We start from the raw sequence: 20,336 nt of genomic DNA, 5'->3' as shown, positions 1-20,336 counted from the left end.
GTGTCTGGCCCTCTTTTAGGCATCGAAAAATCAGAAATACAAGGATAATAGAAGCTTCCTCACCTTGGGGAGTTTATAGTATAGTAAGAGAGAAAGGCAGTAAACATATGAACAAATAAACCATATGCTTTCAATGAGTAGTGAGTGCTTCAAGGAAAATGAAGACCATGTGAAGAAACGGCAAATGTGTCATGTCAGAGCATAGGCAGTACAGGGTGGGCTATTTTAGATCGGATAATCAGGTATGGTTTTTCCAAAAGAATGACATATAAACTCTGATGGGAAAAAATAGATATCCAAATGTGCAGTGGAGGGGAAGGGTCCCAAGCAGAGGGAATACAGCAGCAAGCTCAGAGACCCTGAGGTGAGCAGGAGGGTAGTATGTGTGACTGACAGGTAGTCAGTAGTAACAGGAGAACAGTGATTTTAAATCACATGGTCTCCCACCGTATTTAGTTTTATTTTCTTTAAGAAAACTCATACTCATAATGTGAATCATAAGCTTATCAGGCTACAACATGAAATCTCTGGACACAGAATTGGGAAATAACATAGTAAAAATGCTAGAGCATAATTCAAAAATTAGGAAATGGTGAGTCTCGAGTTTTCATTACCTTTTTTAATAGTATTTAATTGTGAGTTTATACAATTTGATTTTAATAATGGCTATGTTTAACAACTGGGTGACAAAACTCCTTAGAATTTAACAACTGGTTCCTGCAAACTGGTGCGTGCCAGCTCCAGCAAAGCACTAATGTGTGCTCTCTGTGAGTAAGCGCTCTTTAATCTGTCCGGGAACCTAAAAGGGTCTATAGAAATATTTAATTTTGTGTCTTACTCCCTGGTGTTGAATGGTTTCTCCCATTTCCCCACACTCACCTGAAAACAAACAAAAAGGAAAACAAAACAAAAAGAGGAAAAACTGGTTTGTAGACATATCATTTGTAGTATATTCTGGAAAGTAAACTGGGTTTTTTTTTAATTTTTATGATTTCTCATATATTAATGTTAAGATCAAAAGCCAGGGTTCTAGGGTTCCATACTATATATTAGCAGTGAGAAACTAATAAAATTGTTTTAAGACAATCATATAACAAACTTAAATCTAATACTGAGGTTACTAAGATGCTCTTTAAAGTGCCTAAGCATTGAGATAAAAACTAATGATTATGTGACTAGATGGCTACTCAGAGGGTAACTTTTTAAAATGTTAAGTTCTTGGGGCGCCTGGGTGGCGCAGTCGGTTGAGCGTCCGACTTCAGCCAGGTCACGATCTCGCAGTCCGGGAGTTCGAGCCCCGCGTCGGGCTCTGGGCTGATGGCTCAGAGCCTGGAGCCTGTTTCCGATTCTGTGTCTCCCTCTCTCTCTGCCCCTCCCCCGTTCATGCTCTGTCTCTCTCTGTCCCAAAAATAAATAAACGTTGAAAAAAAAATTAAAAAAAAAAAAAAATGTTAAGTTCTTTTTGCAAAAGCCAAGTGCACAAGAATGGGGTACTAAATAATCAGTATCACCATGTTTCGAGTTGATAAATATAAGAGCATTGCTAGAACTGTAACACTGACTTAACCATGAGTATGCAATTTTATTTTTTTTCTATCCTTATCCACACCTTCATTATCACTTATTTAAATTTAATTTTAACAAATGGCTTACCAAACATTAAAATTTTTCACTGTCTGTTGGAGATCTAGAGCAGACTGATTTATTCTGCAGAGGAAACAAACACACCCAAACAACATGTAATATTGCTCTTAAAGCTGCAAAAAATTAACAGTTTACAGATTGGCTCTCTAGTATAAGGAAAAAATAATTTAAATAATAATAACAAATTACATTAAATATGTTTATTGTATATACATGAAATAGGAAAGTATAAAATGATGGTTTTAAAATATGTAGTTCAGTTATAAGCAAAACATACAAATTACAAAAGATCAGGGGCTTTCACAGGGACAACTGCAAAATGGTTCTCTTTAACAATAATTTGTCTGCATCACGATTTTAGCAGGTTTTACACATATCAAAAGACAGATGTACAATTTTATGTATGGAGAATTGTTTTAAATGAGCTGTACATAGTATCATAAAACCTAAGCTAATAGGCAAATTGGCCTGAAGGCCTTACTAACAAACGCGGCTTTCGAGAACAGGAAAAGAAATGGCCTGGGTACTCATTAAATAGAATTGACTATAACTCACTAACTTCCAAGTGTGGTACTACATTTTGTATCAGAATTAGGATTGCCGTTGGCTATAGAGTTTCCTCCAAAATATGGACATAGTGGACTGCTCATCTTTCACTTAGCTTATTATACATCAGATGGAGCATTTAGCTATGTGTGGTTTAAGAACAGATTACATTCTAAATCACAAGAATTTGGTCCCTGAAGAGTAAGAGTGAGTCATGTGGGTTCTAGGAACCCATATGAGTTGGAGATTTTGCAATATAACAAAACCTGTGGTAAAAAATAAAGTCTACTAAATATTAGAAATGTTAGCAGTATTTTTGTAAGTAAAGAAAATCATGATTAAAAAATAATACAGAACCACCTTAACCAAGTGATCAATGTTAAAATCCTAGTAATATGACATATTGATATTATCTAACTCCCTGACAGAATGCACTAAAAAAAGCATTCTTCCTCCAAATTCATAACCTTAATTTAATCATAAGAAAACACCAAACAAGCTCAAATTGAAGAATGTTCTACAAAATACTTGACCATTATTCATTCAAAGTGTCAAAGTCACAAGAGACAAAGACAGTGGAACTGGCACAATTTGGAGGGAGAGACATATATGGTAAGTAAATGCTATGTAGGATACTGGACTGGACCTTGGAACAGAAAAAGGACATTCGTAGAAAAGCTGGGGAAATTGATTAAAGTCTAATAGTGATGGATCACTGTTAATATTTTTGTTTTGTTCATTCTTCTTTGGTTATGTGAAGTGTAAACCTTAAGGAAACTGAGTAAAGACTATATATGGAAGCTGTACTGTCTTTGCAAATCTCCTATAAATCTAACATTACATCAAAAGTACACATTTAAAAAAACATGAATTTTAATACATAAAAGATAGAGAAAAATAGAAATTATATCTCTTATCACGAAACAAATCAAACATTTGATTGCTGATTTGTTATGTTGATTTGATTTGTCATGTTCTCTTTTTCTGTCTTTCTTTTTTTTCCTTTTCTTTATATTAAACCTCTAAACACTTGTCTTTGGTAAGGCTGAGCAATACTAGGAAGGGCACACATTCTGCAACCTGAGTGCCTAGCTTCAGATTCTCTCCCTTCCATTTACTGTGCGATTGGGGCAATTAAATCCAAAAAAATAAAAATCAAATTTAAAACTTAAATAAATTAACTTCTGGTGCCCAGTTAGTTTATGGTACACATGGACAAAATAATGTCTCCCACATTGAGTTGCTATAAGAATAAATGAATTAATACATGCAAAGCACTTGGAATAGCATATGCATAAAGTGAGCACCATTTGACAGAAGTACAAAAATAGTTTGTAGGCAGACTAACATCTCCCACTCTAGAAAGCAAAGTGGGATCACTCTCTCCTTTTACTCTCCTGCTGTAATGAAGTTGATGTTACTGGAGGGTGGCTATAATTGATCAGACACTTGTGACTGAAATTTGGACTTCTGAAAGTATATTGTGTGAAGGGGCAGCATTAGCAGAACCAAGAAAGCAAAAAGTTCCCAGCTCCAGCACTCCAGCCAAATTCTCCCCAGATGGAAATCAGGTTATGCTTTCAGCCGCCTACCTCTTTCTTGCTAGCCATCTTCCCCATGCCCCACTAACTCCAGGGCTCCTGCTGCTCGTATGCCCTTCCAACAAATTGCCTTGCTGCTAAAGTTTATGAATGTTGCTTTCTTTCATCTGCAGCCACCACAAACATGTGTGTGTTCCCTGATGCTGGATCCGATGACCTGATTTCTAAAGTCTGTGAGAAGAGGTATCCGGGATACCTTGCTTCTGAAGGCATTGTCCTCAGATTACACTTTGACTGAAAAGGAATGAAGTGTCTCTACTTGGTGTCTGAGATAAAGTTAAAGGGAAAGGAAATCCTATTGGAATGTAGGCTCCTTGAGGAAGGGCTCACAGTGGTTCAGCCATGTCATGAATATTGCTCATCATGCAAGTTCTCTCTGGGCCCAGTATAAAGAGTAAACAAAGGTGGAGGCCCATTATTCATGGAGATTTAATGGACAATTCAACTATTGATCAGACTGATGCAAAAAATGGCACAATTTGGTTTTGTTCTCAAGACCACTCATTGTACCTTAGATACTTAAAGTTCAATCTATATCCTTCAATGGGTGCCTCATAATAAGACTTTGATATTAGAGAACAGCCACGGGTATCTTTGTGTTTTGCATGTTGGAAAAATTATTCGGGAAGATGGAATGATTACTGAAGGCCCTAGATTACCATGTAAATGCAATGCTACTTATATGATTGATGAGAACTCAGGAGAAATTCATTGGGCCTTATAAGAAAAGCTCCTAATTAAAAATTTAGATTATTAGATTACAGGCTTGGGTTGGATAAGATTTCATAAGAAACTACAAAATAATACTCAAAGAGCTAATTGAAAGCACAAGCAAAAAATCTCCACTAGAGTTTGTGAATGTAATATACAATGAGGATATTATGCGCTGCTAATCAAAAATCAAGAATTCTAATGAAGAATAATACCATTAATGTGATATATTTAAAGATATTCCCTCAAGGTGAGCCTTGTTTTAGTTTTTAAAATTCATCCTATTATAATTCTGGTAACTGCTTGATTTTATATTTTACTATGGACTTGCTGGATATTTATACAACTGCAAACTGCTCAGAAAGAGGAGAAACAGAAATGGGGATAATTAAAAAACTATAGTGCAACTATAAAATAGAAACAAAAATGGAAAATTGTGAGGTTAATATACATCTAAAAAAACACTTAACTTTTCCCTAATGCCAAAAGGGAAGCGTACTCCTCCCCCTCCCCTTAGCATTTACCTTAGAAAACTTGACATTCTAAATGCTTTCTCGGTCTTTTTGATATGTATATAAATCTTTTTAAAAAATTGATAAGAATCAAGCCAGTTCTGCATTCCAGGAATGCATTTCTTGGAGGCTTCAGAGAGATTTCTTTGAAGTGTGAACTTATAGGAGGGTGGATGGCTCTCCTTTCCCTGCCTCTGGGAATTTAAACCTAGGTGCTTGGCCTCATGATGTTACTTCCTGCTTGTCTTCAAGATACAAGGAGTTGGGGAGGGGAGGGGAGATACAAGGAGTCGAGGTACAAACTTCCAGTTATACAATAAATGTTATGGGGATGTAATGTACAGCATGGCGACTATAGTCTATAATATCGTATTGCATATTTCAAAGTTCCTAAGAGAGCAGATCTTGAAAGTTCTCATCATAAGAAAAAAAAATTGTAACTCTATATGGTGCCAGACAGTAACTGGACTTATTCTGGTGATCATTTGTTCACAATGTATACAAATACAAATCATTACGTTGTACACCTAAAACCAATATATTGTTAGATGTCAATTATACTTTAATTAAGAAATAAGATACAAGAAATTTTATTCCTTTTCTTTCAGTTGACAATTAGCATGAATGCAATGAATTGTATCTGCCTACCTCACGGTAATAAAAGGTGAGATTTTTTTCTCTCATTGCAATCTCCTCAGCAGATTGCATGTGATGTGCATCTCAATCTGATTAATCTTTATACAATAATAAAACTTTTTCATTCTTTTCTATATGGAAAAGATTCACTGGGATCCAGGAGATTTTATTTCCAATTATATTTCTCCAGCTCAGCTTAGTAGTACTGGGATATAGTGGAAATAATTCCTAGAGAAGCTAGTTAACTTCTCTCTGAATAATGCCAAGCCCAGATGTGGAAAGCCATGTAGGATATGCCATCAGACACAGAAACACTAAGTAAGCCAAAAACTAATTAATATAATCTAAGAGAAGTGCTGGTGGTGGGTCAGGTTGGGGAGGGGGATTAAACAGAACTTCTGAATGTTTTTTTTTTAATGTTAATTCAGTATTACTTCAATACCAGGGTAAGGAGCACTAGAGAAATGTAACGACAACACACAAGAGATTAGTATTCCTATGACACAATAGGCAATGAACTACAAAACACTTGGAAGGAATTACAATATGGTAAAATAAATCTTCCCAAAGGCTGGAGCTATGTCAGTTTTAACTCATTTTTTACAACATTCTATGAAAATGTCAAAAAACTTTCAATGATGACATTGACAAGATTGAGTGATCATAAGGTGTGAGTGCCTAGATACATAGTTTTGTACAATGGAGAAAGAAGTATATTCATGATGTTTTGTAAAGCTGAAAGCACTTTATTTGATGGTTAGTAGTTTGCAGTGCAAGGCATCACATCTGTTTTTCTATTATCCTGTACACTGTGTGTGAAATAAAGAACATTTCCTAGACTCTGATCTGTAGAACACCAAAGTCCCACAAGACATTATTTACAGTCGATGAGAAAAAAAAAAAAAAAAGCCAGGAGGTTTTATGGTCAAATAAATCTGAGAATTCCCCACTTGAAGTTTTACAATCTAGGTAAGCATATTAAATGCTATGAGAAAACATACAATAAACAATTCCAATTAGTTAGAATCTCCCCAATTATTTGGCCATGAATTCTCCTCCCCTTTCTTTTTACCCATTTAATAATAACAATAATAATGATGATAATGATAAAAATAGCTAGCACGTATTAAGCACTTACTGTATGTCATAGTTTTATGTACCATTTTTTACATGTAAAACTCACTTAGTCCTTATAAAAACCACACTAAGAACATACTATCATGGTTATCTCCACTTTACTAATGAAGAAATAGAGGTTTAGAAGAATTCAGTAATTCGCCCAAGGTAACCCCAACTTGTGGTAGAGAAAGAACTTCAATCTGGAAAGACTACCTCTTAGCGACTTTGCTCAGCTGTCTCTTCTCTTCCTTAGCAGAACTGTGTGTGCTCAGCCCATTCATTACCTCAGAAAGGCTATTGCTTTCACTTCAATTCTTTGCATTTACTTCTCTGAATGATTTCCATTCCATGTTTGGTTGGAGATATGTTCCCTGGTTTCCATACTTATCAGCTGCACTATCATCATTTCATTGTCCTTTCCCTCTGTTTCAGCAACACTTCTCAAGATTGTCTTCCACAGTGTCTGTGTCTCCATTCCCTCATCTAGACAATAGTAAATAGAATAATAGTAATACTACCTGTCTCATAGGTTATAGTGAGGCTTAAATAAACTAAGACCTAAAGTGAAAAGTCCTTTGAACAGCACTCTGGTCATAGCAGGAGCTCAATGAATATCAATATTAATATTCACCATCTGTATCATTGTTGCTATTTTCCTCAGTGATTCAGCCTCTACATGGAGTCAGCCTCTATGTGATACAGAAAACAATGTACTGGTAACAGATATATAACAACATTTGACTGCCTAAAAATGTAGTATATATACAGTAGGAGGATTACAAACCAGGTTTTGAGTTGGTAGATCTTTATTTCTGCCAAGGGTATGAAGTAACAAAGAAACAAAAGGTCTTCATACCTACTTTCAGAAGAACAAGGTTTTCTTTTCTTTGTTTCTTGCCATGCAAACTACCTGTCACCTTTCTCAGTCTAGTTTCCACGGTCATGCAATGGAAAGTCCCTTGAAATCTAGCAAAAATAAATTGCTGGTACTTGTTTTTATTCCTAATATGACTTTGTGTGTCATATGACACAGAGGGAACTCTGTGTCTGTAGACATTTAAGCTCGAAGGTAGGAATGAATGCATTAGAGGAAGACAGTGAGAGGCTATTTTTAACCAAAATCATGTTATCTTCTTTTAAAGGATATTCTTCAGGCAAAATTTGCATCTTCTAAAAGCACTTCTGAGATTCCTTTCCAGTTCCTTACTTAAAACTTGGAGATTTACGTACTTGAAGAAAGCAGTTATATAAGTTCAGTGTTACTTCATTCATGAATTTCAGAGAAGCTTAATATTTGTATCGTTATATCTACTTTTAAAGAACTGTATGGGTTAATAAACCAAATCACTGTCAGTTGTCAGTTGTCAGTTTGTATCCCTTGATCTATACAGCAGTAAAGTATAACTGGATTACTTCCACCTTTTGGATCTAAAGGTGGCTTGTCCAGTGCTTGGGACAACATTGGTTTTCTAGCCTAGAACAGTGGCTCTCAACAAGGGCTTTGTTCTTACCACTTTATTCCCACAGAGATTCCGTTGTTCCTCTCTCCCATCACTACCTAAAGGGGCAGTTTTACTGACTAGCAATAAATAGTAACTACAGCAACTAACCCTTGAAGTGCTTACTCTGTGTCAGGCACTGTTCTAAGCACTTTATATATATTAACTCACTTAATTTCATCCTCAAAGCAGCTAAATGAGGTAGGTTCTAATATCATCCCCATTTTAAAGATGAGGAAACTGGGGCAGAGAGAAGTGAAAAAAACTTGCCCAAGGTCACACAGCTATTAAGTGGCAGGGCTAGTATATGGCAGAGTAGAGATTCAAATCCAGGCAGCCTGGCTCCAAGGTTCTTGCTCTTAATCTCAAGGCAGTGCTGAAGCAGGGTGGTATGGGATTCCTCAGGAACAGGAGGGATGGGGTGGGGAGAAAGGTCATCATCTCTACAGCCTGCTCCACTTCCAGTTCTCCACCTAAGAGTAGCCTTAGGCAGAGCAACCCTGTTGGTTTGTTGATGAGACTTCTCAGTGTCAGTAAAGATTAAGGAAAGAGAAATTTAAAGGCTGAACCAACAGGATTTGGAAATTGATGGATAGAGAGCGAGTTAGAGCCTGTTTGGTAGAATGCGCTATTAACAGAAATAGAGAATCCTATCTGCCTTCAGGGAACTTCAGTTGCTTTCAGGAAAGGCCAGAGTGTAAACACACCACTTGAATTCAATGAAGAAAATAGAAGGATTTGCTCTAGTTACAGGGGGACAAAGGAGGAGCACTTTACCAGCTGGGCAAGGACAGATCATCAAGAAAAGCTTAAAATAGCAAAATCCATTTTCTAAGATTATAGACCAATAAATCCAGTATTCCCCCTTTACAATCAATCAACAAAAACTTTTTTAAAGTGTTACCTCTGTTGTCATAGTCAACTAGAAACACTGCAAATGTATTAAAGGTGATTCTAGTTTTTAATTTTCTAAGTACCGATTAATTTTAAACTATTTCTATCAAAAATGTCTCATCCAAAAACATTTTGGTTTTTGCTTCTTGTTGTGTTTGTTTTGTTACTAAAAAATGGGCCATATAAACTCTACATGCAATCTCAATATGTTCTTGCCCTTCTCTGTATGGTGCTCTTAAGGATATTCATCTTGTCTGTGGAAGTGTTTAATTACTATATTGCACACCTGAAACTAATATAACCCTGTGTATTAACTGGAGTTAAAATTTAAAAAAAATAAAATAAAAAAAGAAGAAAACCACGAATGGGATAGCTTTACAATCAGTACATTTCTGGTAATACTATAATAAAATTTTGTTAAATCTTACAAAAAAAATAAAAAGGAATATTCATCACCAAATAGGATGGCATCCTATCTGCCACCCTTTTAGGAGAGTTGTAAGTAAGGGTTTATTCTGCATTTCTAAGCAGCAGGTGTCAAGAGGGTCAAAGGATTTTTATTGCCCTTAAATATTCTAGGCATAATGCAATTTTCATTGTTTAAATGCTTACATTGTTGAAACTACTCCCATTAATCCATAAATTGTACACTAACACACAAATGTAATTAAATCTTTTTTTTAAAGGGTGACTTTTTTTAAAGGGCGATGTCACATTTGGTCATATCAGAAATAATCACAACAGAAATGATTCAAGTTAAGGATGGTTTTCAATAATGTTGGTGATATCTAGAATTAATCTGTACCTTGGAATTTGTCTAAAAATCAGATCTAACGCATCTGCATTGTTCATATTCTTGTGATAAAAATTGAACTCACTGAATTGAACCACTTGGGCTCCTAAACATTTGGGAAAGAAAATATAATATGAAAAACCACAATAGAATGAAGAGGCAGGATATGTACAGCTTCTGAGGCTACCACTGCAGACATGATCACCCAGATTGAGGAAGCAGAGTTAGGTATGGAAGACTGGCGTGGTGAAGGAAGAAGTGGACTGCAGTCCAGGTGTCCCAGCTCTAGCTGGTTTCATCACCTCTCATGCTCAGGCCCTCAGCCTCAGCAAATGTAAAATAAGACATTGGACTAGAAGGTCCCCAATGTCAAACTGTACAAAATCTAAGATTCTAAACTCTGCATTTGTTGTCTTAATGTCTTTAAATTCTGCATTTTCTGTAATGTGAAAAATTGCATGCTTTTCACTGTTAAAAATTATAGTATAATTGAGAGTGGGGCTGAATATCAGAAGTTTTATTTTGAACATAATAAATTTGGGATGAGTGTAGATGAGTTGTCACTTATGTTTGCAGGTCTAGATAGAGTGTTCAAAGAAGTCAGGGTTGGTAATACAAATTTGGGCATATTTATGTGTATTTAGCCACAGGATTGGATGAACTAGTATAGGAAATAGGGAAGAAAAGAATTATGATGATTGAGCTATCAAGTACTCCATCATTTCAAAACCATGAGCCAGAGAAACCATCAAAAGAGTCATCAGTCAGACAAGAGGAAACCATGTAGCAGGGTGATCTGCTGCATCGAGACCTGTGAAGGAGGATAAGTCACATGAGAACTAAGAATTGACCAGTGGATTTAACATGCTGCTTCTTCTCCCTGAAATGCTATTCCAGTTGTTCACATAGCTGACAATCTCTCTTTCTTCAGGTCTTAACTCAAAGTTACCTTCTTGGTGATGCTGGCAATGGCCGCCCTACCAAAAATGTCCATACACTTCTCCGGTTACCTGTATCCCCTTTCCCAGCATTATTTCTTCTCCTTCGCACTTTATCACTATGTAGTAGACTACATGCTTTCCATTGTCTATTTCACTCATTAGAATAAATGCATAAAGACAGGGATTTAAGTGTGTTTTGTTCATTGCTGTTTTGTCAGCACCTAGAAACTGCCTGCCATCCAGTTGGCACTTAGCACTCAATTAATACTAATGAACGAATGAACAAATCCACCAACCACTACATCAGATTTAGGAGCTTTACAAAGTTGGCATTTTTTTGTTGTTGTTGTTTTTAATCAAAGCTTAACTTTGGACATAGACTCATCTTCCTCTAGTGAAAAGTAAATGTGTAAAAGGAAGAGATACTTGCATGTTTCTTAAAAATATTAAAAAACTAGCTTGCTAAAGGTCGGCCAAAGATTATGTAAACCGTTGTGTAGATTTTGATGATGCAAGAATATATAAGTCAGGGTGACCACTCCCAAGGAACACTCAGCCTGGTAGTGAATGAAAACTCCATAAATGGGAAAACCACAGCACAGCATGGTAAGTGCAAACATAGGTGAGGCCACTAGAAGCCTCATCGAAGTGAAGTCCGGGCCCAGAGAGGTAGAGAACTGGGGCCAGACTTCACCTGTGCTTGACAGGGAATACATCAGGAAAAAAAAAAAAAAAACCACGGGATTTAAGTCATTTGTTCACTGAGTATTCATTGACATCTCAGCACCATATTAGGCACTGGGGATATAATAAGCAAAACAAACACAACCTCTTCCCTTTCAGAATCCAACCTAGCAACACTTACAACCCACTTGTGTGAAATCAGTACTTCAAACAAGCAGCTATGGAAACACTTTATAGGTCCTGGATCAGCCAATTCTAGGTAGTCGTGTCACACTGGCCTACACTGGAGCGGCTCTATGGTGTGAAATCCAAGCACACCCCGTCACTGCTCCAGTGGTTACAGAAAAAGTACAAGGTTTTATTTGTTTTTTTTTTTTTATTTTTTTTTAATGTTTATTTATTTTTGAGACAGAGAGAGACAGAGTATGAACGGGGGAGGGTCAGAGAGAGAGGGAGACACAGAATCCGAAGCAGGCTCCAGGCTCTGAGCTGTCAGCACAGAGCGCGACGCGGGGCTCGAACCCACGGACCGTGAGATCATGACCTGAGCCGAAGTCAGACGCTTAACTGACTGAGCCACCCAGGCACCCCTACAAGGTTTTATTTGAGCAAAGGCAGTCAACTGAGCTATATACAATTTTGTTTTTTAAAGAAATGCATTTAGTTTTGGCATTTCAAATGGAAACAGGTCACTGGAAGGCTAGATGCTGGGATTAAAAATATATAAATCATAACATTTCAGCATAAATTTTTAGTTTTTTCAGATAATTCGTTTCTTTTTTGTTTAAATTTTTTTTCAACGTTTATTTATTTTTGGGACAGAGAGAGACAGAGCATGAACGGGGGAGGGGCAGAGAGAGAGGGAGACACAGAATCGGAAACAGGCTCCAGGCTCTGAGCCATCAGCCCAGAGCCTGACGCAAGGCTTGAACTCACGGACCGCAAGATCGTGACCTGGCTGAAGTCGGATGCTTAACCGACTGCGCCACCCAGGCGCCCCTAGATAATTCATTTCTAAGTACCAGCTATCATTCTAGATGATTTTATATTGTGACTGGTACTTGCCAACATCCAAACTAAAAGGACACCAAGGAACTAAATGTCTTAGGCTAACTCATGAGAAGGAAAAACAAATTCATTTTGCAAGAGCTAATGCTACAAATTCTTATGAAATTATATATTTGGGAGTGAAATGTAAGTAAATATATGGATAGTCATACAACTTCTTTCTTAACCATTGTACACATTTTTTGCACATATAGTGAAAGAAAACTTCAGGCAATCATGTTTCCCTTGGGAAAGACAGTCATTATATCAGATTTTTTTCTTTTTTCTTTCTTTAATTCTAATATAGTTAACATATAGTGTTACATTAGTTTCAGGTTACAATATAATGATTCAACAACTCTGTTTATTACTCGGTGCTCATTAAGCTAAGTGTACTCTTAATCCCCCTTCACCTATTTCAACCCCCACCGCCCACCCCCCCTACCCCGTCCACTTCCCCTCTGTTCTCTGTAATTAAAAAAGAGTCATCAAACCTTTTTGTGAACCTTCCTGAACCATGGTATTATTTCACTAATTGAGCCTATGGAGAAAGATACTGTTTTCTCAGATTTTACAGTGTTGCTGATTCTGAAGAGTATTTATAGTGAAGTTCACCAATTAATCAGGAATCTTGCAAAATTTTTGATCTCTAAGTATTAAACCTAGAATTCTTTTTTAAAAGACTATTTTTCTAACAAAAAGTTAAGAGGAACAAGCAGAAATATGTGCAACTAAGTGATGTCCAAGAAAGTATAAGATGATATCAACCTCAATGACTTAGGAAAATCCTTCTCTCCACATCTCTAGCACAAAATCATAAAATGTTGAAGAATAATCTTCATTTCATTCTGTCAATAACATATGAGAGGAAAAAGCATTTGAGTAAAGTGAATTAGGAGATTCCTGGGATCAACTGTGTTTGTGACACAGTTTGTGACATAATTGTTTTTGAACAGTCTGACAAGTCAAAGGGTGGGAACAGCTTCAGCAAAGAAATGATTTGGGGGGTGGGAGGGGCAATAAAATGGCTTTAGAGAAGGTTGTGGTGGTCAGTGATCTCATAACTATTTTTGTATAACTCACTATTGTTTCCCTGCTTAGGCTGTCATGCTATACCTTTTCTTTCATGAGAAAGGTACACGTGCATAAAACTAAGCATGAAATGTTTTGTCAAGAAAGCCATTACCAAGGTGCTCATTGATCCTAAATTTCCTTCTGTCCGTATCTACAAATGCAACTGTGTCTATGGTTTCAGTACACTACGTTAAATGAAATTACTGAGTCATCAACAAAATCTAAAATCTATTTCATGTCTTATATTTTAGAAGGCAATAAAAAGTGTATATTTGTACTTAAAAAAAATTAATGTGTGAAATGTCATTACCTAGAAGGTCAAACATTCAGGTATAAGGAAATATCAAATATACAGAATTATCCATCCCTTGTGAGTTAGGTGTTCACTGTACTTTTGAGAAATAAAACCTTAAAAATTTCTGTACTATAAAAGGAAGAGAAGATTGATATAAGCCTGTATCTACTAGGTCAGATCTATTTCACATGCTGGGTTGAAAGAAGAGCACATAGTATTTCTGCTTTAGAGTGAGTTTAACTCACATCTTCTGTCTGGTGCTAGTAACATTACTAGGACTCTGCTTACATCCCCCTGGCCTTGCCCTCTGCATTATGAAGCCTGCTTACCATGAACACCTGAAGTTCTCTGCCTGAGGGCTTTATCTGGGCACAGGGAATGTGCTCAACCTGCATGCAGGACAAACTCAGAAGTGCAGAGTCAACACCCACAGAAGCAGCTCTCAATAAATGATGGATGAGGAGTGGAGAGATATATACCCAAGCTGCCTCACTTGTGATAGCTCTGAGGTAAGCTAAATTTATTCTACCTCCCTGAGTTTCTCTGCAGGATTGAGCCCTTTGGTATATCTGGTGAGTGAGTGGACAACATACCATTTTGTGTTGTTGTTTTTTTTAATTGTTTTTAATGTTTATTTACTTTTGAGACAGAGAGAGACAAAGTGTGAGCAGGGTAGGGGCAAAGAGAGAGGGAGACACAGAATCTGAAACAGGCTCCAGGCTCTGAGCTGTCAGCACAGAGCCTGATGCAGGGCTCAAACCCATGAACTGTGAGATCATGACCTGAGCCGAAGTCAGACACTTAACCTACTGAGCCACCCAGGCATGCCTGTGTTTTGTTTTGTGTTGTTTTGTTTTTAATGTTTACTTATTTATTCTGAGAGAGAGAGCAAGCGCAAGCAGGGAAGAGGCAGAAAGAGAGAGAGGGACAAAGAGAATCCCAAGTAGGCTCCCCACTATCAGCACAGACCCCGACATGGGACTCAAACTCATGAACTGTGAGATCATGACCTGAGCCGACATCAATCAGAGTCAGAGCTTAACCGAGTGAGCCACCCAGGCCCCTGCCACCATTTACTGTTATTTCCTTTCCCTCTCTCATTTTTCCCACTCTTCCACTCGTGTTCCCTGCGATCATCTCCCAAATGACCTACTCTGCACATAAATCCTTGCCTTTAGGATTACTTGGATATACCCAATCAAAACACATGGCCAGAATTTATGCTTCAGTTGTACATAGGCTTTAAGTGTGGGCCAGAGTTCACATAGAAATATAAACACGTTAGGTTCTGAGAGTATTTAATTAGTGCACATGTTTGGCAATTGGCAATCAGAAGCTATACTAGGACTTCTGCTTCTCCCCATGAGGGACTAAGAGCCAAGAGAATTATGTCCTGCTATTAAAAAGGAGGAGGGAGGGGGAGGAGAAAGAGAAAGATATATATCTGACACTGAACAACAGCCAGAGGAAGACTGTGACCTTGAGACCAAAAACAAAAACAAAAACCAAGCAAAAAAAGGAGTGATCTTTACATTTTCTCCAAATTATTGCCTGGAGGCAGCTTTAAAGCCACAGGGAAGGAGAAGCCTGAGAAAACTCGAAGTCTCATAGTCTGAAGCAGGTGAGGAGATGAGTTGAAGGAGGCTGAGGGAACTAGAATCCCTGGGGCAGAGGACCACAAAGGAGAGAGAAAAAGTTCCTGAAACCTGAAAAGAAAGCCCTCTGAGGCTCTACTGAGTATTGATCAGCACACATCTAGAGTAACACCCCACATGGCTATGGAAAGAACTTCCTGAAGGAATTCTCAGAGCTCAAGCCAGGCTGGGAATAGTTTGTCTTCTCACTGGCCATAGTGGGAAAAATGGGTAATCCATAGAACTTGTCCTGAGAATAGTGTCACTTGAGCAGTGCAGCTGAAGGCTGCAGAGGACCCACCAAAATAAAACATCAAAGCAAGATTTGGAAAGGTCAGCGTGATCCAAAGTAACTTAATTATACACTACGACAAAGCCCAGCACTCCTATCCCCTTGGCTTTCACATCTACAAAATTAAACAAAATGTTCAAAATATCCTAAATTTAATAAAAAGTTACAAGTTATGGAATGCAGCAGAAAAAAATATGATTCTAAGCAGGAAAAAATATCAGTCAATAGAAACAGACTCAGGAATGGCAGAAAGGTTGCAATTAGCAGACAAGAAACTTAAAGTACATTTTAGGAATTTTATAAATGTGCTCAATATAGTAAAGGGTGAAAGATATTTTTAAAAAGGCCCAAATATAACTTCTGATTATGAAAAATGCAGTATCTGAAATGAGAAATTGCAAAGAATGAAAAGTCAAAAACCATGGACTCATGAGGCCCATGGGATTTTTACCTACCACTTTTCCCCTTAGCCCTTGGCCTCAGGGCCTTTGCACTGGCTGCTCCCTCTGCCTGGAGCACACTTCCCCAGGTATCTGTTTGACTAGCTCTCTCACCTCCCCAGGTCTCTGTTCCCCTTTTCAGTAAGGCCCTCCCTGGCCACCTCACTCAAACCTGCCTACTCCTCTCTACTCCTTCACTTCTTTCTCTGCTTTATTTTTCTCACAGAATTTTTCACCATCTAACTTGCTCTACATTTTATGTATGTATTTTGATTTTTGTCAGTTTTCCTCACTATACTCTAATCTTCATGAGGGCAGAGGTTTTTCTCCCCGTGTTCACTGCTATCTCCCAAACACCTGCAACAATTCCTGGCACATACTAGTGCACAAAGATTATTTATCAAGTGAATATTTTAGAAAAATAACTCTGGCTCCCATGTGTATTGATTGTCTACTACAACATGAAGGAAATAGAAAACATGGTTTCATAAAAGTGCAATATAACATCTTTTAGTATTATATCTTCTGGCATCGATATACACCTTCATATTAGCAATGTATATTCTCAGCATTGCTCTCCTCTTTTCTTCTCTTATTGATAACCTAAAGTCTATTTTTTTTCTTTCCCCTGCTCAGCACAGTGACTGAAACAAAGGCTTAAAGAATCTAGCAGAAATGCAAAACAGAAAGATTTGGTTGCAATCCAAACTCTCTTTTCCTGGGATTGAAGATTAGCTAGGACTGGATTTGTGGAGAGGAGAGGAGAGGAGAGGAGAGGAGAGGAGAGGAGAGGAGAGGAGAGAGTGCAGCAGTGGCTAACTAAAAGAGAAGGAAGGGCTGAGCTGAGGCCTCAGAAATGGAAGGAGGAACAGGACCCCCACGTCTAGTAGCACCAAGGAAGTGAAAAGAGCCAACTCTGGGCAGCCCTGTGCTAGATCTTTAGTCCTGATCAGACAGATGGACATGTTTTGTGAGGGTGGGAAAAGCTTTATCCCTCTGATAGAATGACACCAAGCAGAACCAAATAGGAATTTCCCCACTAGATGAGATTTAAAAATGAGAAAAATTACAAAGCAGTACTGACTGGTAAACACAGAAATAGAATGCAAATATAATTTCTTTTGCCTATAAGCTATTTAAATGGCACAAGGAATCTCCTACCACAGACTTGGATGAGACAAGGGATCTAATCTGCTCTAAGAAGAAAAGCAGAGTCAAATTCTCACCAAGTTAAAATTTTTAATAAGTTTCTACTATCATTTTTTCCTTTAATAATAGTAGATGATGAGAATTTCTTGTATCTCAGTCATTCGATGACCCTGAATGTGCATTTTTAAAAATTTTCTTAAAACGTTTTTTATAAATTCTATTCATAGGACCTCTGCCTTAAGAAAACTGGCCTTCTTATATTCTTAGTATTGGAAGAGATCAATCTGTCAGCCTGCAAAAGCAGTGGCTATCACACTTCATGGAGCATCAGAACCCCCCCCCCCCCCCCCCCCCGCCACGGATTTGTTTAAACACACTGCTGGGCCCTGTTCTCAGAGGTTCTGATGCCTAGGCCAGGAGTGGGGCCTGAGAAATTGCATTTCTTTTTTTTAAGAAAGAAAGAGAGCATGCATGAGCAGGATAGGAGCAGAGAGAGAGAATCTTTTTATTTATTTTTTTAATGTTTCTTTAGTTTTGATTGAGGGAGAGCAAGAGCAAGGGAGGAGCAGAGAGAGAGCAGGACAGCCATCCCAAGCAGGCTCCATGCTGACAGTATGAGAGGCTCGAACTCAGCAACATGAGATCATGACCTGTGCAGAAGTCAGATGCTCAACCAATTGAGCCACCCAGGGGCCCCGAAAAATTGAATTCCTAACAAATTCTTAAGTGATACTGATGCTTACTGGTCAGGCTTTAAGAACCACTGACTAAAGTACAGTGTTTAACTTTTGAAGTGTTATAAGGATCTCTGCGTTCTGTAAACTGCTGTTTCTTTCTTGTACAAGTTGTATCTCAAGTCCCTGGCACAGGATGGGCTTTCAATAAATACTTGTTGAATGAATGTGTTAGGTTTGTTTCTAAAGTCATGCTAAAGTAATCAGACATCATTATATCCATATTAAATTTTTTTACCAGTTAAAAAACTTTCTGACAAAACTTCTATATTATCAACATACTTTGTAAGTGAAAGCAACATTTATAGGATAAGGCTTTTGTTCTCATAATTTAATAAATTGAGACTTTGATTTTACACCACAAAAAAGCAACAGGTGTTAACATACTGTTCTTTAATTAGCCAGAGTGAATGAGAAACTTGAACTGATGTACAAATGACTAATTGAAGTCAACAAAAGGCTAAATGACATCACTGTTTGCAGTACCAACTCAAGTTTCATAATAGCCCAAAAGAAAAAAGAGATAGAGAGAAGGGAGGAAATACTGGAGGCATCCAAGCACCAACAGAAATATAGTACACACTGAACACAAAAGAACCTGGTCTAGGTCACCATATTTGTTATGGGCTAATAGTCTGCACAGATGCCTTCTTTGTATGTATCAACTTGTGATAGTTTAGTAACAGTAAGAATATGTAGTGGAAAATAGCATTTTATTAAATAGTATTCTTAGCTTTTTAGCATTATGTTTTGTGGTGCACTATTACATTTTGGGTCATCAAACATTTAAAATTAATATGTTTCTAAAAGAGGAAAAAGGAACCACTAACTATAACGATGACTCAAATGATGGTGCATCATACTCAGAATCAAGTAAACAAATGAAACATAAAAAAAAAATCTTTCTATCTTAAAACTTAACATCAGGGTGTTATTTTTAGTGAAACCACACCATCTATAATATTAATTTAATATTCATTTAAGTTTTATTATTTTGGGGGCACCTGGGTGGCTCAGTTGGTTAAGTGTCCAACTCTTGATCTCAACTCAGGTCACGATCTCGTGGTTCATGAGATTGAACCTTGTGTTGGGCTCCGCACTAACAGGACAGAGCCTGCTTGGGATTCTGTCTCTCCCTCTCTCTCTGCCCCTCCCTCTATTTTGCTCTCTCTCTCTCTCTCTCTCAAAATAAATAAATAAATATTTTTAAAAAATGAAATGAATTTGAGGAAATGAGAGAAAAAGTATAAAGAGATTATTCTGTTTTTGTCCCTGTGAAGCCAATATTAATAGTTGGTACTAATTTATCCCTTAAATTAGTATTTATAAGGGCCTATGAATTATGTGAATACTTTTGAGATATGACCTTCTGGTTATATGTCTATTATTTTAATCAGTTTAGTGGTGCAATAAATGGGAATTGGACTAAAATAAGGAAATTGGTATTTCAGACTAAAAGTAGTAATAATAATATTTTCTTCACTTTATAACTTTAGATATGTGACTATTCATAAAAGGAAACTTTTAAAGGTATTTTAAGTAAAAACTAAAAGGAAAAGAGAACAGACTTGGTTTGGGGAACATATATAATAATTAATGTAATATTTTTTTTAATTTTTTTTTAACATTTATTTATTTTTGAGACAGAGAGAGACAGAGCATGAACAGGGGAGGGTCAGAGAGAGGGAGACACAGAATCTGAAACAGGCTCCAGGCTCTGAGCTGTCAGCACAGAGCCTGATGCGGGGCTCGAACTCACAGACCGTGAGATCATGACCTGAGCTGAAGTTGGACGCTTAACCAACCGAGCCACCCAGGCACCCCAATAATTAATGTAATATTAACATTAATTTAACTCAGTACTTTTTAAATTTATTATCTAGATTTCCTTTCTCCTAAACTATCAAGACTGTCTCGTAAGGCAAAGACTAAAAATTACTATGCTATGCTATTTACAAAGAAAGCATCCAAGAAAGGGATTTAATTATAATATTTGAGGACAGAAACTCTACCCTTAATCACTGTTCATGAATTTGCTAAACTGGAATATTGTATGGTAAACAGTTTTCAAATTTTCCAAGAGACATAAAA

General features: G+C 37.2%; 1 protein-coding gene across 9 annotated transcripts in view; it reads right to left on the bottom strand.

Annotated features, from left to right (window-relative positions):
- The window catches only part of MAPK10 (mitogen-activated protein kinase 10), a 557,027-nt gene that overhangs the window by 244,618 nt on the left and 292,073 nt on the right, over positions 1–20,336 (bottom strand). The window contains exon 8 of one of the 9 annotated variants that reach the window (XM_047857257.1): positions 1,654–1,707. The exons of the other annotated variants lie outside the window; for them this stretch is intronic. The gene's annotated coding sequence lies outside the window, so the exon portion shown is untranslated. The remainder of the gene's footprint in view (positions 1–1,653; positions 1,708–20,336) is intronic. 9 annotated transcript variants of the gene reach the window in all.

This window comes from Prionailurus viverrinus, chromosome B1 (genome assembly GCF_022837055.1).
Source record: "Prionailurus viverrinus isolate Anna chromosome B1, UM_Priviv_1.0, whole genome shotgun sequence".
Taxonomy (NCBI): Eukaryota; Metazoa; Chordata; class Mammalia; order Carnivora; family Felidae; genus Prionailurus; species Prionailurus viverrinus.
This window is presented reverse-complemented; position numbering and strand designations above follow the sequence as displayed.